The sequence below is a fragment of the Lissotriton vulgaris genome, chromosome 7, assembly GCF_964263255.1.
Source record: "Lissotriton vulgaris chromosome 7, aLisVul1.2, whole genome shotgun sequence".
Taxonomy (NCBI): Eukaryota; Metazoa; Chordata; class Amphibia; order Caudata; family Salamandridae; genus Lissotriton; species Lissotriton vulgaris.
In genome coordinates, this window is record NC_141695.1 from 1,634,010,984 (window position 1) to 1,634,027,479 (window position 16,496).

At 43.1% G+C, this 16,496-nt stretch overlaps 1 pseudogene; it reads right to left on the bottom strand.

Moving 5' to 3' along the window:
* Positions 1-14,542: 14,542 nt before the first annotated feature.
* LOC147706174 (solute carrier family 2, facilitated glucose transporter member 10-like) overlaps positions 14,543-16,496 on the bottom strand; it is a 73,830-nt pseudogene continuing 71,876 nt past the window's right edge.

A 16,496-nucleotide genomic window follows, 5' to 3' on the forward strand; every position in this document is an offset into this window, starting at 1 on the left:
CCCCCGGAGGTGGTCTTCTTCTCCATGCCCATGACCCAGATATGTGCTGGCGCGACAAAGGCAAGCCCGTCTGCACCCGTCCACGGCAGGCCGGGGCTAGAACCCCTGCACGTTTAAGAGCAACCATCCCCTGAGGTACTCGGCGGAACGTTTAAAAGAACTGGATTCCCCGGTCCTGGAATCATGCCGCCACACTCTATCTACTGAGGTAGACACATTGTGCTGCACCTACTGCCCATTTAAATCGACTGCATTGAAGGTAGGTTCCAGGAAAGAGCAAAAATTAAAGTTCCTACTTATTAATTGTAGGTCACTTAGTAATCATAAAATTGAAATCCACAATTGTATTGCAGATTATCAATCTGACGCCATGTTTCTCACGGAAATATGGCTGAATGAGGCTTCTGCCACATGATACTACTAGCTCTTCCTCAGGATTACGGCATCCTCAGGCAGGACCACCCCATTAAGCGTGGAGGAGTGATAGCCATCATCTACCAACTATCCCTAAAATGTACCATGAAAATGGACGATATAGATAACAGTGAAGCAGCCTTTTTTACTATAACGGCGGCTAACAATCACGCAGTCAATGGCTTCCTGATCATACCGACCCACAGGCTCGGCCACCAGTTTTATATTGAGCTTTGTGGAAACAGTGATGCAATCAGTGCTACGCCACAATAATCTGACTGTCCTGGGCGATCTAAATTGACTTTTTGACCCCCATACTAGCAATGAAGCGCAAACTCTATGTCAGGAATTAGCCGCACTTCAGCTAGAGCTTAAATCCACTCACCCTACACATCAATTAGGTCACAGATTAGATCCTATCTTTTTCAACTCTCTAGAGTTAGAGGTTAAAACCCCGATCGCAGTCCCTTGGTCTGACCACCATCTTGTGGCATTCTCTATTTCACTAGCCAAACCCCCTCCCATAGATAGAATCGGGCCAATTACTCCATGCAGGAAATTAACCAAATTCAACACTGAGAGCTTCACCCAAGCTCTTCAGCTGAGTCATTCTCAAATGGGAGAGGATAATAATGCAGCCAACACAGCAGTGGACAAGTGGATTGTTGAAACACTGGATGCAGTTGCTCCATGGACTACTAATATCCATCAGAGACTAACCAAATCGGCGCCATGGTTCAATAAAGATCTGATGATGGTTAAAAAATCCTGCAAGTGCTTAGAGCGCCAACGGAGGAAAGATTTGTCCGATAGCAATAAGGCTGCCTGCAAGTCAGACTAAAGAACTACCATTCTCTTATTAAGAAAACCCGCACTACTTACTATAATAACAGAATAGAGCATGCGGACAACTCCTCTAAAGAACTGGTCGCCATCCTTGAAGAATTATCCTCGCTAGAGAGAACTATGGCTTCTGCCATTAGTTCTCCAGAGTCATGTAACCAGATTGCCAACTTCTTTGCTATTAAGGTATGCAAAATATTCCTTTCCTGATGAGACCCATAACAGCACATTTTCTCAATCCGAGAGAATCCCTGTGTTTGAGGCTAATTCCATCCCGGAGTTCTCCCCCCCCTCTTAGTTGGAAGATTTAAAAGGTGTAGCTCTAAGCTTTAAATCCAGTTCCCCAGTTGACCCAGCCCTGCCTTAAATCATTAGGGAAGTGTTAGAAACGGGACCCTGGCTGGCCAAGACTCGCGTCGAGGTCAGTCAGGGATCGCCATTTCTAAAGTCAGGGCAAGGGAGTCACACACCAAGGTAACCCCCACTCGCCCTCTAGGTAACGTGGCGCGAGCAGTCTAGGCTAAACTTGCAGGCGGTATGAGTTAAGTATTTGCGCACGCACCCCAGCAACAACACCCAAGGCCCACCACAAAGGAAAACTCCACACAAGGATATATAAAAAATAGCCTTTGTATTGTAATAAAAAACACATTAGATAACACACAAACTTTACACTGTGCCAGGGGCACGGGCAGAATTTAAAAGGGGAATTATGTACAGGACAGGGCCACATGGACCACTGTCAGGGGTAGGCACTTGTCAGAAAATAATACTGGTAGGTACACACTTAGGACATAAACATTAGAATGATTAGCACCAAAATTATAAATGCAACGCACATCCAGTAATCACTGGAACAGGGTCAAGACCTCCTACGCAACCCTAACACACTGTAGGCAATCACGCAGGTAACTAGGACCTTATCAGCAGGACCTAAGGAAGGAATACCAACACCTAAGCAATTCACTCTTAGCAAAGGGAAGGAAACCTAAACATAAAATGGGACATCAACAATCTACTATGCAGGTCACATTTAGCAAAGTGGATAAACATAAAGTGGGACGTCAACAATTGCACATGAGGTATTAAACACAGAGGTGCAGATTAGAACATTTTGCGCAAGAATCACATACAAGAAATTACAATGCGCGGGGTGCACATAGCACAACACTCACAATGTCCCTCAGGCCAACTGGCCTCGAAAGGGGCGGAATGCCCTGAGTCTCAGTGTCAGGGAAGCTGCGCAGGCACACAAACCTAAACGTAGCAGTTGCCCACAAAGTGCTGGGCAACTGATGCAGGAAAAGTTAGGGCAACGTTGGAGCCAGGAGGGCTCAAGAACAAGGTGGGGAGACACAGCGTGGGAGCCTCGGGGCTACAACCAACTAGCTGCCTGTGTCCCCCTAGAGCCTCTCAGGGCTCGCTGAACAAATGCACAAGTGTAGAGCTTCAGCGCTCTCAGGATAATATGCCCCCAGAGCCTCTCTCAGGGCTCTAAACGATGTGGGCAATGAGCCTCGCTGGGCTCGCGTAAGGAAATGCCCTGAGCCACTCGGGGCTCTAAAGAACCAATGCGGGCGGGTGGAGCCTCTCGGGCTCAAAGATACAGTTAGGGCAATGAGCCTCTCGGGCTCTAAATAAACAAATTGCCCCAGAGCCTCTCAGGGCTTGAAGAATATATGCCCCCTGAAGCCCTCGGGCTTCACACTGGAAAGGAGCCTCAGCTCGCGGTACGGGGGGGCGGACACCGACAATGTGTCCCGGCGCCCCTCCCTTCTGCCTCACTTGGTGGAGCGGCCCGCTGTCAATCGGGGCCGCTCTGCTCTCAATTGGGAGGCCCCCAGCCCTCCTGCACTCACCGGCTCTCCTGGTTGCTCCGGTGCCGCGGGCGGGGCTCTTCTCCCTCTCCAGGCGCCTCAGGGACACGGCCGGCTGCTCTCCTCCTCGCTGCTCGGCTCCGGGGGCGGGACTTCCGGTTCGCCTCTCCCAGGCCGCGCAGCGATTGGTTGCCGGTCCAAGCACTTCCGGGTCGTCGCGGGCAGCGCGACGGCCCGTTTTAGGCAGGCAGGCGGGCTCCCTCGTAGAAATAAAGTTTCCAAGGATGGGGCAATGCCGGGTGGCACCGGCCTCGAAATCAAATAGGGAGCGAGGTAGGCACTCGCGATGCGCCGCAAATCGGCAAAATCAGGCGGGCAGATGCCGGGTGGGCACCGGCTGGACACAAAGCGCTCCCAAGCGCTTAGGGGCTAAGCACAGCGCTCCTAGCGCTAGACATAGAAGCAAAGCGCTATTGAGCGCTGGGGCACAAGGAAAGCGCTCCTAGCACTAGAAATCGAGTAGAAGCGCTTCCAGGCGCAGCAACAGCTCCAGCATGGTCTGGAGGCAGGCAGAGGGGCAAGGCAGGGCCAGAGCCAGCACACTGGGTCTCCAGGCAGGGAGACAGCCAAGTGGCGGTCCTCTTGGCCCCAGCAGCAGCAGCAGCCCCCTCTGGCAAGATCCTGGAAGAAAACCAAAGACAGGACAAATTGTATGGGGACACAGCCCCTTCTTATACAGAAAAACCCCTTTGTCTCAGGGTGCAGGGTGCAGGGTGGGGGAAAACCAGTCGCAGCTGGTTTTGAAGTACTCTGTTTACCTCAACCACCCTCTCTATTCACTGGCAGGGCTAGGGCCATCAGTCGCACTACAGGGGGTGGAGCCAGCATTGTCTGGGGAAAGTCCAGGCCCATCAGGGACCAGGTGCACTCCTCCCAAGCCATCAAGCATGCTAATCTCACACTCACCACCGGGCAGACCCATCCAGCCTTCCTGGAGCCAGGCTCACCAGACAGCTCCAGCCAATCATACTGCAGACATATTTTACAGTAATATGCCAAGTCCTAGAAATGGCATTTCTACACATGACACACACATACCACATACACCATTGCGAAGCATTCATTCTCACGAACTCGCACATACCAAATTCGAGCATGCACTCCCCACACATCAGGAACTACTAGGGACACAGACATTCCCCATGCATCCCTATGGGAGAGCAGGCCAGCCTAACTACATGCACGCACTTTACTCTGGGACACAGAGAAAAAGTGCGCACAGACCAGAAAATCATCCACGCATATCACAGATTAAAAGCAAAAAGATTAGGGGTGAACCTGCCTTAAGGGCCAAGTCCAACAGGAAGGTTTAGATATAATACTGCCCTATGTACAGCAACTCCTGGAGATCTTCTTCTGCGCTGAGGTCCCGAGTTAGTGGAAGCAAGCAATTGCACTCCCCTTAAAGAAAAACCCATCAGCTTATCCTGGTCTATTAGATAACCTGCACCCTATTTCACTCCTGCCCTACTTCTCTAAAATAGCAGAGAATGTGGTGAACAAGCAATTGGTTACCCATATTAATCGGCACAACCTATACCATCCCATGCAATCAGGATTCAGAGCCAAATAATCTACATAGTCAGCGTTACTCCTCGCCACTGAGACACTACGCAGGTGTGCGGATGAAGGTCAGATTGTAGCTTTGGTCCTACTGGACCTCAGCGCAGCCTTCAACACAGTATCCCACACACTGTTCCTGCAGCGACTTAGGTCAGGTGGGGTGATTCATCAAGTGGGGGTCGAGAAAAAAGGGGGGTCCCAAAACGTGTTTTCCCCATGCAATTTCCCATAGGACCTCGAGCCACAGCTACAGCCCGAACTGCTGAAACGATTTATGCCAAATTTGGCAGAGATGTAGTCCTTAGTTCAGACTCGTGCCTTTTTCTTAAATGGTGTCAATCTGATCAATAGTTCCTGAGAAAATTACAGTTAAAAGCATATATATATCTATGGGCGCGGTGGATCCGCGACTCTCAGCGCACCATGGGCGCACCATAAGCGCACCCTTCCGATCATGCACTGAATGCTAATTGGTTGTCAAGTGGTTGTCAACATTCGAAACCAGGAACTGTTGGCAGCCATTTTGAGCCTTGGTAGAAGCGAGGCTGAAGAGGTTAGTGGACCAAGTGTGCAAATGTAGAAAGGGGGGAGGGTAGAAATATCCTGACCCCCAGGGCTCAAAATGTTATTGTTTTTTTTTAAACCTGGCAAGTGTTTCCCAACGGGGTTCTTTCATAATTAGCCCCCGGTGCAAATTAAAAACATTTATGGGTGGCCCACAGGGGCCCCCTAGTCCCAGGGACTGCCACCCTGGGCTTCTAAAATAAATGATTGGGGGGCTCCAAGGCCCCCCTGCAAAATTAGTGGTGGGGGCCACAACGACCTCCCCCAAGCTCCAGGGACCACCAACCTCAGGGGCTTTCTGTATTGTGGGAGGGAGGCTGTGTGGCCCCCTCCTGGAGCCCTCGAGGGCCCTGTGGACTGGCACCCCCCAGGGCCGGCTCCTGCAGTATCCTGAGGTGCCTACCCCCGGGACATTGCTGTTTGCTACGAGAGGGCGGGAGTCTTGCAGCTCCCGCCCTCCCATAGCAAACTTGGTTTGGATTTTGAAAGAGAGAGCAGGGAAATCTGTTCTCTCTTTCAAAATCCAAACCAGATAGCTTTTCCACATGGGGAGCTGCATGTGGAAAAGCAATGCCGGCTCCCAAATGTGTAGAAGTCGTGCACCTAACGCGCTGGAGTCGTGCACCCTACAGATTATGAGTTGTGCATTCAAGGCGTGCATACCAGGGGGCCACACTGAGCGCCGAGCCTAGTGCGCGACTTATAATTTTACCACAAAAAATAGCCACTATCAGTAATTTCTAATATCCTTGGAGATCCCATTCCCTGGGGCTTATAAAAACATTGGGGACCGTGGGGGGAGTCCCAATGCCCCGACGGTCCCGCGGCTCCCTGCGTCCTTTGGGACCCAACATTGCTTTTCCACATGGGGAGCTGCTAACATGCATGTGGAAAAGCAATCTGGTTTGGATTTTATTTATTAAAGGAAAATTCAGTAGTCAAAAAAGATTACCCCCAGTGCGATATGTCCAGACCACGCATCGTAATGCTATTACAATGAAACTTTTACATCGTATATTCCATTACAACGCATGCCATTACAACGCTTATTCAATTACAATGCATGCCATTACAACGCAATTTTCTTTTTTTTTTTAAATTAAAATAAGTACTTGCTTTAAAAAACAATACAAAGCTATTATTTTATAATATACAATTTAGTTTGGTAATGCATTAGTGGAATTAACAAAAAAAATACTCCGGTAGGAATTAAAATACTCGATGATTAAATGAGAGTATCTCTTGCACGGGATGCAGGGAAAATAGGGGTTTTGGGTGGGGTAGTGTATTAAAATCAAGACAAGAACTATAAAGAAAGATTATAAATATTAGATAAATAAATGTAAGAAAACACGGATCAATTGAATTATACAAATTAATACTAGGGTATGATTTAAAATACTCGAAGAATAAAAGAGAGTATCTCTGGCACGGGATGCAGGGAAAATAGGGGTTTTGGGTGGGGTAGTGTATTAAAATGTAGGTAGGAACTCTAAATAAAGGTTATAAATATTAGTTACAAAAATGTATGAAAACGCTGATTAAAGGAATTAAATAAATTAATACTCAGGTATGAATTAGAATACTCGAAGATTAATAGAGAGTATCTCTGGCACGGGATGCAGTGAAAATAGGGGTTTAGGGTGGTGAAGAGTATTAAAAAAAAAGTTAGAAAAAAAAGCAGTTAATAGAATATTAAGACGGGAAAAAAGGGGAATGAATGTAAATACTCGTATTAAAAAAAGAGAGTAGCCTATAGAAATGCTTTTATAAGAACATCGAGTTTAAACGAAGCATTTTGGAAATTATTCGAAAGTTAAAAAGTTTGGAAAGAGGCACGTTTACATAAACACGGGACGTACTAAAACAGTGGAAATGAGAGCACCTGTCAACTGAAAAACATGAGTTAAAAGAGGGAGGAGCAACAAATGGAACCCATAAAGTGTTAACTAACCAAAAAGTATATATACCACACCCGTGGGATGAATAGTTTTGTTTCAGATAATCAATACGGGTGAAGAAACTACGAGGAAGGTAATGATACAGGGCTGCGGAAGCATCTTGATAATATCTTTCATTTCTTCAGAGGGAACATATTGTTAATGTATATTTAAAAATACATAAAACATGATGTCCCCTCCAGAGGAGTTGGATGAATTACGACGGAGTAAGGAAAGAATATTGAAGAGAGGTAAATTATGTGAAATGGTATATGTTTGATATTTTTAAAAAGAAAGCAAAAATATTTAAATGGTCATAGAATGTAGTATGTTTAAGTTTAAATGGAATATAATAACAAGTTGACAAAAGAAGCATTACAAGAAATATAGGTGATTTAAGGAATTACTCCGTGCAAGGTAATGATTCGGAGCGATGGTATCATCTTGAGTTTATCTTTCATTTCCACAGAGGGAATATATTGTTAATGTATAATTTAATTTACATTCAACTTTATGATCCCTCAAGTGTAGATGGATGACATTCAACAAAGGATTTGAAAGAATAATAAATAATATTTTTTTAAGAATGCAAGTATATTATAATGATTGAAAAATGTACTATAAATACACTATCAACGCAAAAAGAAAATACTTTGGAATAAAGGAGAATACTCTTTATCTTCTAGAGTGAAAATGGGTTAAAAGTATTTATATTGAGTAGTGCTTTTACCAATTTTCACTCGTAAAGAACAGGAGGATTATCTTCGCAAGCACTTTTTATGAAAAAAATTATATAATTGTGCCTTCAAATATTAATTAATAATGCTTTTATTTTTTAAATATGATTGTTAAATGTAATAATGAAATGAAATGTACAATAAAAAAGGAAAGATGAAGTAGTGAGGGAGTGTTTGTCGTGGCACTTCTATTCTACTTTATTTGAAAGTAAAAAAAAGCCCAATCATTTAAATAAAGATAACCGGGCAACATTTTTATATAATGTAAACATAAGGAATGAGTGCTTTTGATAAAATTTAAAAAATGTGGTCCAACGCATAATGCCAATGAATTTAAAAAAAGATTTTGCAACTCACCCATGTGATGATTTAAAAATACTCAATACAAATATTTGGAAAACTTGTGCATTTTTCTTTCAAGGATGGTTTGAAGAATTATATATTTAATGAAAGGACACAGTAGTCCAGGCTAAAGGAGATAAGTCAGCACAATTATGATAGAATTGAAATTAGAAAAATATTTCTAAATACCTTCACAGTGAACAAACTCATAAGCAGAGTAGACAGTATAAGTTAAAAACCTTCTACCACAACTTGTTTTTTTAAACGCATTGTAAAATAAAGTGTGTTACAAAGTGGCTTTGTACATGGTGAGGGTATCCTAAGGTCACATAAAAAAAAAACAAGTCAATCAACATTAGCCTCAGGAAGCTACAGTTAAGCACACAACAGCCAATGAAATGTTTTTGAAAATCTGCGCAAGGGATTGGTCTGTGGTTTGGGCCTACATAAGGTGTCCGAACCACTAGGACGGCCCATCAAGCGCTTGCGATGGGAGGAACTGTAAAATGGCGTAGAGCATGTGCACTCCATCTTTTTTATTGGTAGGGTCACGTGTGTAGTGACGCATGTGCTGGATGGGTGTGGTGTTGGTGTATACCAGACATGAGGGAGTGTGTGTGTACCATTCTGACAACTAGACCTGGAACTAAGAAATCAGTACAATGGAAATCTGAGCAATGTTGCGTTTTTGTTTTTTCCTTGAAGCGTAAGCGGAGTAGGCTGGCCTAATGTATGCCAGTGCTGCGCAAGGCTCTAAACCATGATTCCGGAGCTATGGGCGTGGTTCGGTCATGAGCTATATGAGAAATCAAGGGATTAGGGTGTCCGTCTTGCAGTGCTGATGTCACCCGGGTCTTAAACGCAAATGTGTCATTATATCTATAAAGTTCCACAACATGGCCAACATGGAAGGTACAGGGTATCACTGACTCTATATTAATTCATAGTTGAATACGTAAAAGATGGTGGACATGACGCATTTCTGCGATTATGAATGTTTGTTGTACATTCTGTGGAGTGTTGTAGCTGTAGTAATACAGTGCTATGAAAGGATTAGGTTGCAGTTTTTGGCACATGAAAGGCAGATAATATATATATACGTATGTGGTCATTCAGATATACTGTTGAACTTGGTGCTGGAAATCAGGCTCGGAATTTCGTCCACATCCTGTTAATGTAGAGTATTGACGTAATCTACGCGTGCCTGAAAATGTACTGTAAATGCGGTGCTCATGTAAATTGCTGATATAGTTGCGGGTTGATTTTTTGGTAAAAGGAGGAATAGCCCACACTTACTGTCAGAGGTAAGATGGTTTTATTCGCTATTTATATCACAATATAATGTGGTAGGGCATTGGAGCAGCATTTTACAAACATAATAAATACACAGACACATATAGATAGTTGAAGTGTGTAGGGGCACGTGTGCTCGACTCCATTTTATTACTTTGCTGTTGGTAACAAGTACAATAGTAATCATGATATCATACATAGATATTCAATCGTAAATGGTTTATGATTTCTGCTGTACAAAGGTAGGAGCACTACTTGTGAAATAATACACAGAAGATTTTATCGTAAAGGGTTCATGAGTTGTGGTGCACTAAAGTAGGGTCCGTTTGTGTGGAACCTGCGATGATGTGTGGTTCAGGCAGACAGCACTGCTAAGAATGTCTTTTGGCTACTGAATTTTGCCTTAATAAGGCCACGTGGCGGTTATTTATGGTATACTGAGTTAGTGGTACGTCTGGTAGTCAGCGTGTTGCCTACTGGACTGCATAATATGTAATCACAATTGAAATAAAAGATGAAACATGTATGGAATACATTGTCGAAATGTGTATGTTTCAAGGACATTGCTGTCCGCAGTGTAGACTACCATTGAGTGTGCCTTTGCACTTGCAGCGTGAATTTTGTTTTTTAACTAAACCTAGAACTGATATAAAAGTTGTTTTTGAAGGAAGGCTACTAAAGGGATATTGTACAGGGTTGGATAAACGTTTTATTTAGTTAGGTACTGCACTCTGCAAATAATGAATGAAGAGTCAGTTGAATTCTGTCTGAATACGGCCATGTAGCAATGAATTATGGTGCACTGATTTAGTAGTACTTTTGGGACTGAGCGTGTACTTAACCTGCGATGATGCGTGGTCTGGACAGGCCGCACTGGGGGTAATATTTTTTGACTACTGAATTTTCCCTGAATTAAGCCTCGGGCGAATATTTATGGTGTACTGAGTTAGTGGTACGTCTGGTGTTTAGCGTGTGCTCACCCTGCAATGATGCGTGGTCTGAACGGGTTGGACTCAAAGCATTGAATGTTGCGTACTGGATTGCATGTACTTTGAGGGGAAAAAATGAAAACTACCATCAATGGTTATCAATTGTTCTGCAAACTAGGTCTACTGATTGCTCCCCATAACAAATTAAACGATTGCACTTCACACAGTGCATTCTAACTTTCTCAAAATGGGGACGTATGTTTGGTGGCGATGTTGCAGATTGGGAGCATTTGGTTTCCTTAACCGATTATAGTCTTTTACACAATTTGCATCAGTACTAATCTTGAATTGTGAGCTCTACTGTTCACAGGATAGACCAGAGGCAGTCATCAGGAAGGGCCCACAGCCATGTGGCATTGACTTGAGCTGTATAGAGTTAGTGGTAGGTGTGTCTCTCAGCGTCTACGCAGCCAGCGATGAGGCGTGGTGTGGGCCAGCTGAACTGGGAGCAATGTTTTTTGCCTAGTGAATTCTGTCTTAATAAGGCCATGAGGAGATGACTTGTGATGCAGTGAGTTAGTGGTACCTGAAGAACCCAGCGTGTGCGCCCCGTGAGATGATTCGTAGTTCAGGCAGGTCGCACTGGTACAATGTCTCTTGCCTACTGGAATGCGTCATGTAAAATTGCCATTCCACCTGAATCGTGAGCCCTCACAATGTAGATAGAAAACAGTACTTATCACAAACATCAAGAAATTCTTTTTGTCATAACCTTTATCAAAATCTGAGGACATAAAGTACAATTATCTCTACCTTAAATAAATCAAGGCTAAATTTCATGCTGTCCGTAGTATAGATTAAAAGCTGAATTGAAGTTGTGAACCCTGCTGTCCGCACTGTAGATCGAAGGCAGTACTGAGCACAGATATGGACGAATGATTTTTATCTCCTATTTTAACAAAAGTTGAACACATACAGTATAATTGTCTCTGCATTAAATAAATCAAGGGTGAATTCCCTACTGTCCGTAGTGTAGATGTAAAGTTGAATTCAAGTTGTGAACCTTGCTCTCCGCAGTATAGATTGAAGGCAGTAGTCAATACAGACATAAGTCTGCAGTGCTGTTGCACTGAGTTCGCAATCGGCCTGTATAGAGGAGGCACGTGGTCATGGCGGCAGCCACGTGGCAAGGTGAGGACCTTCGCTGTGGTAGAGTCTTTTCTCTTTGCAGAAGTGAACGACGCCCAAGGCGTAGGCTATTTATTTATACTCTTAAGCTGGAGTTGCGTACGTTGGATCAGCCCACTCGACTTCTGCTTCAAGGGGGGGAAACAACACAGCAACATGACCGAGATATTCCTCAGAGTCTGAGATAATATGGTTGCGTCCACTATGCAGTACACACGTAGCAATGGTATATCTACACATGGAAATGTTTTTAGTTTCTATAGTGAGTTGTGTATAGCATTTCACCTGTAGTCTTGGCATCGTGTAAATATTGCTGATGTGGGAGTTCCTTCCCTTAATCATAGTTGGTTACCACATCTCTGAACATTGAGCTAGTGTGCTGTTGAGGGAATATATTATGTTGGGAAGGTCCGTTGTCCTGTTTTGAGCTACCTCTGAGGTAGTAGAAGGAGAGGGGTGAGGAGGAGTGGTTGTAGTGGTGGTGACGCTGGGTATTGTGATTTTGTTGGGTGTCGGAAGTGTATAATTAGTACCTCTATCACTTATTGCTCTTTAAATGTGGGTATGAGTTGGATGTAATTCATGCAGTACATAGTCGACGACCTTACACTAGTTAAATGTTGATGTTAATTTGTTAGTGGTAAGTGAAACTATTGCTTGTTTTTTTAGGTAGCTATGCAGATTTGGTTTCTTGTTGAAAATATGGGGAAGTTATAATTTGAAATTGTCATTTAAAAAAACTTTGAAATTCAATGAAAAAAACATAGGTTTCAGACAGGTTATAGGTAAGAATTATCATTTAAAAAACCTTTGAAATTCAATATAAAAACCATAGGTTTCATCAGGTTATAGTTAGGAATTATCATTTAAAAAACCTTAGAAATTCACTGAAAAAAACATAGGTTTCAGGGGTGTTATAGTTAGCTTGACATTTCACTCATAGAAAAACTATATAGCGATGACAGTGACTATAATGAGTTGGTGGAGGAGGAGGAGGAGGAAGAGGAGGAAGAGGAGGAAGAGGAGACGGAATCACCGATCACTTCTTCGGTAGAGTCGGAGAACTCTTCATTGAGTGAATCCCAAGAGTCTGAGACTTGTTCCCTACGTCTAGAGAAGGCGCAGAGTAGAGCGGTGAAAGAAAGTAATCCGAAACCTAAAATTAAAAGCAAAACTCATAAGATTAGGGGAAGATCCCGAGTAAGAAATAGCAAGATAAGAACTCTGCCGCAAAAGGGCATATCTAAAATGCCGGATTGGGATAAGTCAGATACAGACCCGCACAAGGATAAATTTGATCTTTTACTCTCCACAATGCAACAGATACAAGGGGAAGCCCGGCTGGAAAGCCAAAGAGCCAAGCGGGCCAATAAGAAAATACAGAGATCTCTCCACAAAGTACAGGAAATGTGTGCTGAAGCGACAGGTAGATTGACGGAGGTAGAACAGAGGACTGGCAAAATGGAGGATGAGATGGTAAAGATGCAAGAATTCAGGCAGGTGCAGGAGAAAACAGAATCTGACATACTTTGGAAGTTGGAAGACTTCGAAAATCGACAGAGGAGAAACAATATAAGACTGCTTGGAGTGGAGGAAGGCAAGGAAGGAGGAGATATAAGAGCCTTTGTTGTAGATTTGCTGAAAGGCGCGTTTCCAGAGATGGACGCATGGGACTGGGACAAAGAAGTGCAACGAGCGCACCGTTTTCCCCTTGTACAGAAAAAGGGTAGTGCGGGCGTAAGAGCAAGGGCAATTCTTGTCTATGTGGGAAACTATCTGTTAAGAGAGGAAGTGATAATGAAGGCTAAACCCATGAAGAAACAAACTTATAAAGACATAACCTTTTTTGCCCGCCCAGACTTTTGCCACACAACAGTGGAAAGAAGATGGCGTATGCGGCAACTCATAGTACCATTTCAGAATATAGACTGTGAAGCCTACTTGCTGTTCCCTTCCCGCCTCAAAGTAGGCTTTAATGGACAGTTCAGAATCTTCTTTTCTGAAATCGTTGCACAAGAGTACTTGACTTTTCTTCGAGAAGAGAGAACACACAGGGATCGAAATATATAATCTGATCTTATAGAGAGCTTAAAACAAGTAGCTTCTATTACAAAGAAATAACTGAGCCTTTTCTTTTCTTCGAAAAATATGATTTAATTTTTCAAAATGATGTATTAAGGGGGAGTGGCTGGGGGAAACTCCCCTGGGGGGGTGCGGCTGTCACATATAGGTCAGGATTGACCTATTTGCCAGTAAGGGAGAGGGGGGGAGGGAGGGGAGAGAGAAGGGGGAGTGGGGTGGGACTCAGGGGGGGAACAGGGCACGGCAGGATACACAATAGAGAGATGGAGTTCAAAAAGGGCATTTTCAAGTCAGGGGGAACAGGTGGGGTGGCGAAAATTTAAAGGAGGCAATATAAGAAAAAACGCTAATGGAGTGTTGATAAGATGCTGGATAACTAAATGGATAGTGTACAGAAGAGAGTGTAGGAGGGAAAAGATATGTGAGAATGTGTACGATGGGTGTTAGGGCTGTAACATGGAATGTATAGTGGGACGGACGAATATAGTAAAAATGTTGATACTCCCAAAATTTTTATATTTATTTAGAGCAATACCTTTATTATTTGATGGTAAAATATTTAAAAAACTGGAGTGTATAATAAATAGATTCATTTGGGCAAAGGGGAAAACGAGAAGAGCCCTTAGATTCTTGACATTGCAGAGAGAAAGGGGAGGCTGGGGAGTTCCAGACTTAAAATCTTATTACTGGGCGGCGGCTCTACAGAATATGATTGGTATGATGGGAGGGGAAGAATCAGAAGAGTGGAGCAAATTCGGATCACTAGCAATCTATGGATTAACCTTGGGAATGGAAGTGAAGGATGTTTTGCTGAAATTCACAGAGGCCAGCTATTATAAGAGGACAAAGTTTAAGACGCTTATAGCAGCATATGAAATCTGGAAAAGCTTCGCTAAAAAAATAGGTTTGGGGAAATATAATTCGTACACTAGACTCTCACATAATCTAAATCTCCCACAAGATATCTTCTCGGGACCTATATTTGCAGAGTGGGAAATCAGGGGAATTAGAACTATAGGGGATGTAAAGGGGGACCAGGGGATTCTTCAATTCTCAGATTTACAAGCTAGATTTAACCTAGAAACTAGGCAATTCTTTAAATACTTACAAATCAGGAGTTTTCTGCTGAACAAAAAAGGAGGCGTTTTGGGATTTAGGCGTAACTCAATTATGGAGATAATTCAAAGGGGGCAAGATTGCACAATTAAAAGGCTATATGCTGAACTGATAAAATCAAAACAGGATGACTACCAAAAATGGAGCGAAAAATGGAAGGATAATCTTAATATTAGTTCCGAAAGTTTTGGTATCTCTTTAGAAAAGGGTTATTCTTTGTTATGTTCAGCACCATTGCAGGCGCAACATTATAAAACGCTATATCATTTATACTTTACACCCGCTAAAATAGCACAATGGGGAGGTACAGTGGGTATTAAGTGCTATAGATGTGGAAGCTTAGATGCCGATTTACAACACGTATTTGCTACATGCCCTCATCTAGATTTACTAAAAAAAGACATTGAACGTTTCATAAACAATATTTTAGGAACTGAAATTATGTTAACTCCCGGAACTATTTTATTAGGAGTCAATGTTGAGGATGTACGACCATTTTGTGGGAGGGAATTTCTATTTGTTGCAATATCTGTTATGAGATTATGTATAGCCTCTGCATGGATTGACCCTATACCACCTACTTTTCATAAATGGCTGGCTAAGTTATTAACAACATACAATGTGGAGAAAGAGATTTATGCGAAGAAGGGAAAAAGGGGAAGGAAGCTGGGCAAGATAATATGGGATCCTATAACGCGGTGGAAAGATGATTTAACAGTTTAAAATTGAGGTTTGTCTGAAATTTGGTTAAATGAGGGTCATATATGAGATATAAATGGGTATGTTGGTTATAATGGGAGACATTTATTTGATTGTGTGGAAAGATTAGGAAAGGATAACTCTGTTTGATTACACTTAGGTTATACAATCTGGAATAACATTTTGGATCAAATTACCTCACTCCTTTGTTTTAACTGGATGTTGCTTTCTTTATCTCTGCCCAGGAAGTCTTCTGCCTCAGCAGCACTCAGAACCCTACACTGGCTGCCTATCCATAAGAGAGTACTATTTAAAATCCTACTTCAGAGCCTACCACCAGTCGGGTCCCACCTATCTGTCCCAAAGGTTTGGAAGATACACCCCCTCTCGATCGCTCAGGTCCTCCAACCTGAACCTACTGGTGGTCCCCAGATTTAGGCTCTCAACCAAAGGTGGAAAATCTTTAGGTTTTTTGGGAGCTAGAGCCTGGAACCAGCTCCCCACCCAGATGCGTCTAATCCCTTCAGAAAACCTGTTTCGCAAGGCTCTCAAAACCTGGATTTTTAATGCATCTGACACCCACGTCCTAAAACTAATTTAACTTAACACAACTCAGTCAGCCCCCTCTCCCCCCCTCCCCCTTCTAGTCGCCCGCACATTTCTTTTCTCCCCTCCTCTGTGACACTCTTACCACTAGCGCCAAGATGCTCCTTGGAGTGTAAGTCGCGCTCTATAAAAACCGTATCATATCATATCATATCATCTCGCCTGTTGATGTTTTACTGGTTGTTTTTCCTCAATGTCATGCATTTATTTTTCTTTTTCTCATTAATATTGTCGTGCCCTGTATATAATTGCAAAACATCTTAATAAAAATATTAAAAAAAAAAAAAAAGAAAACCATTGAAA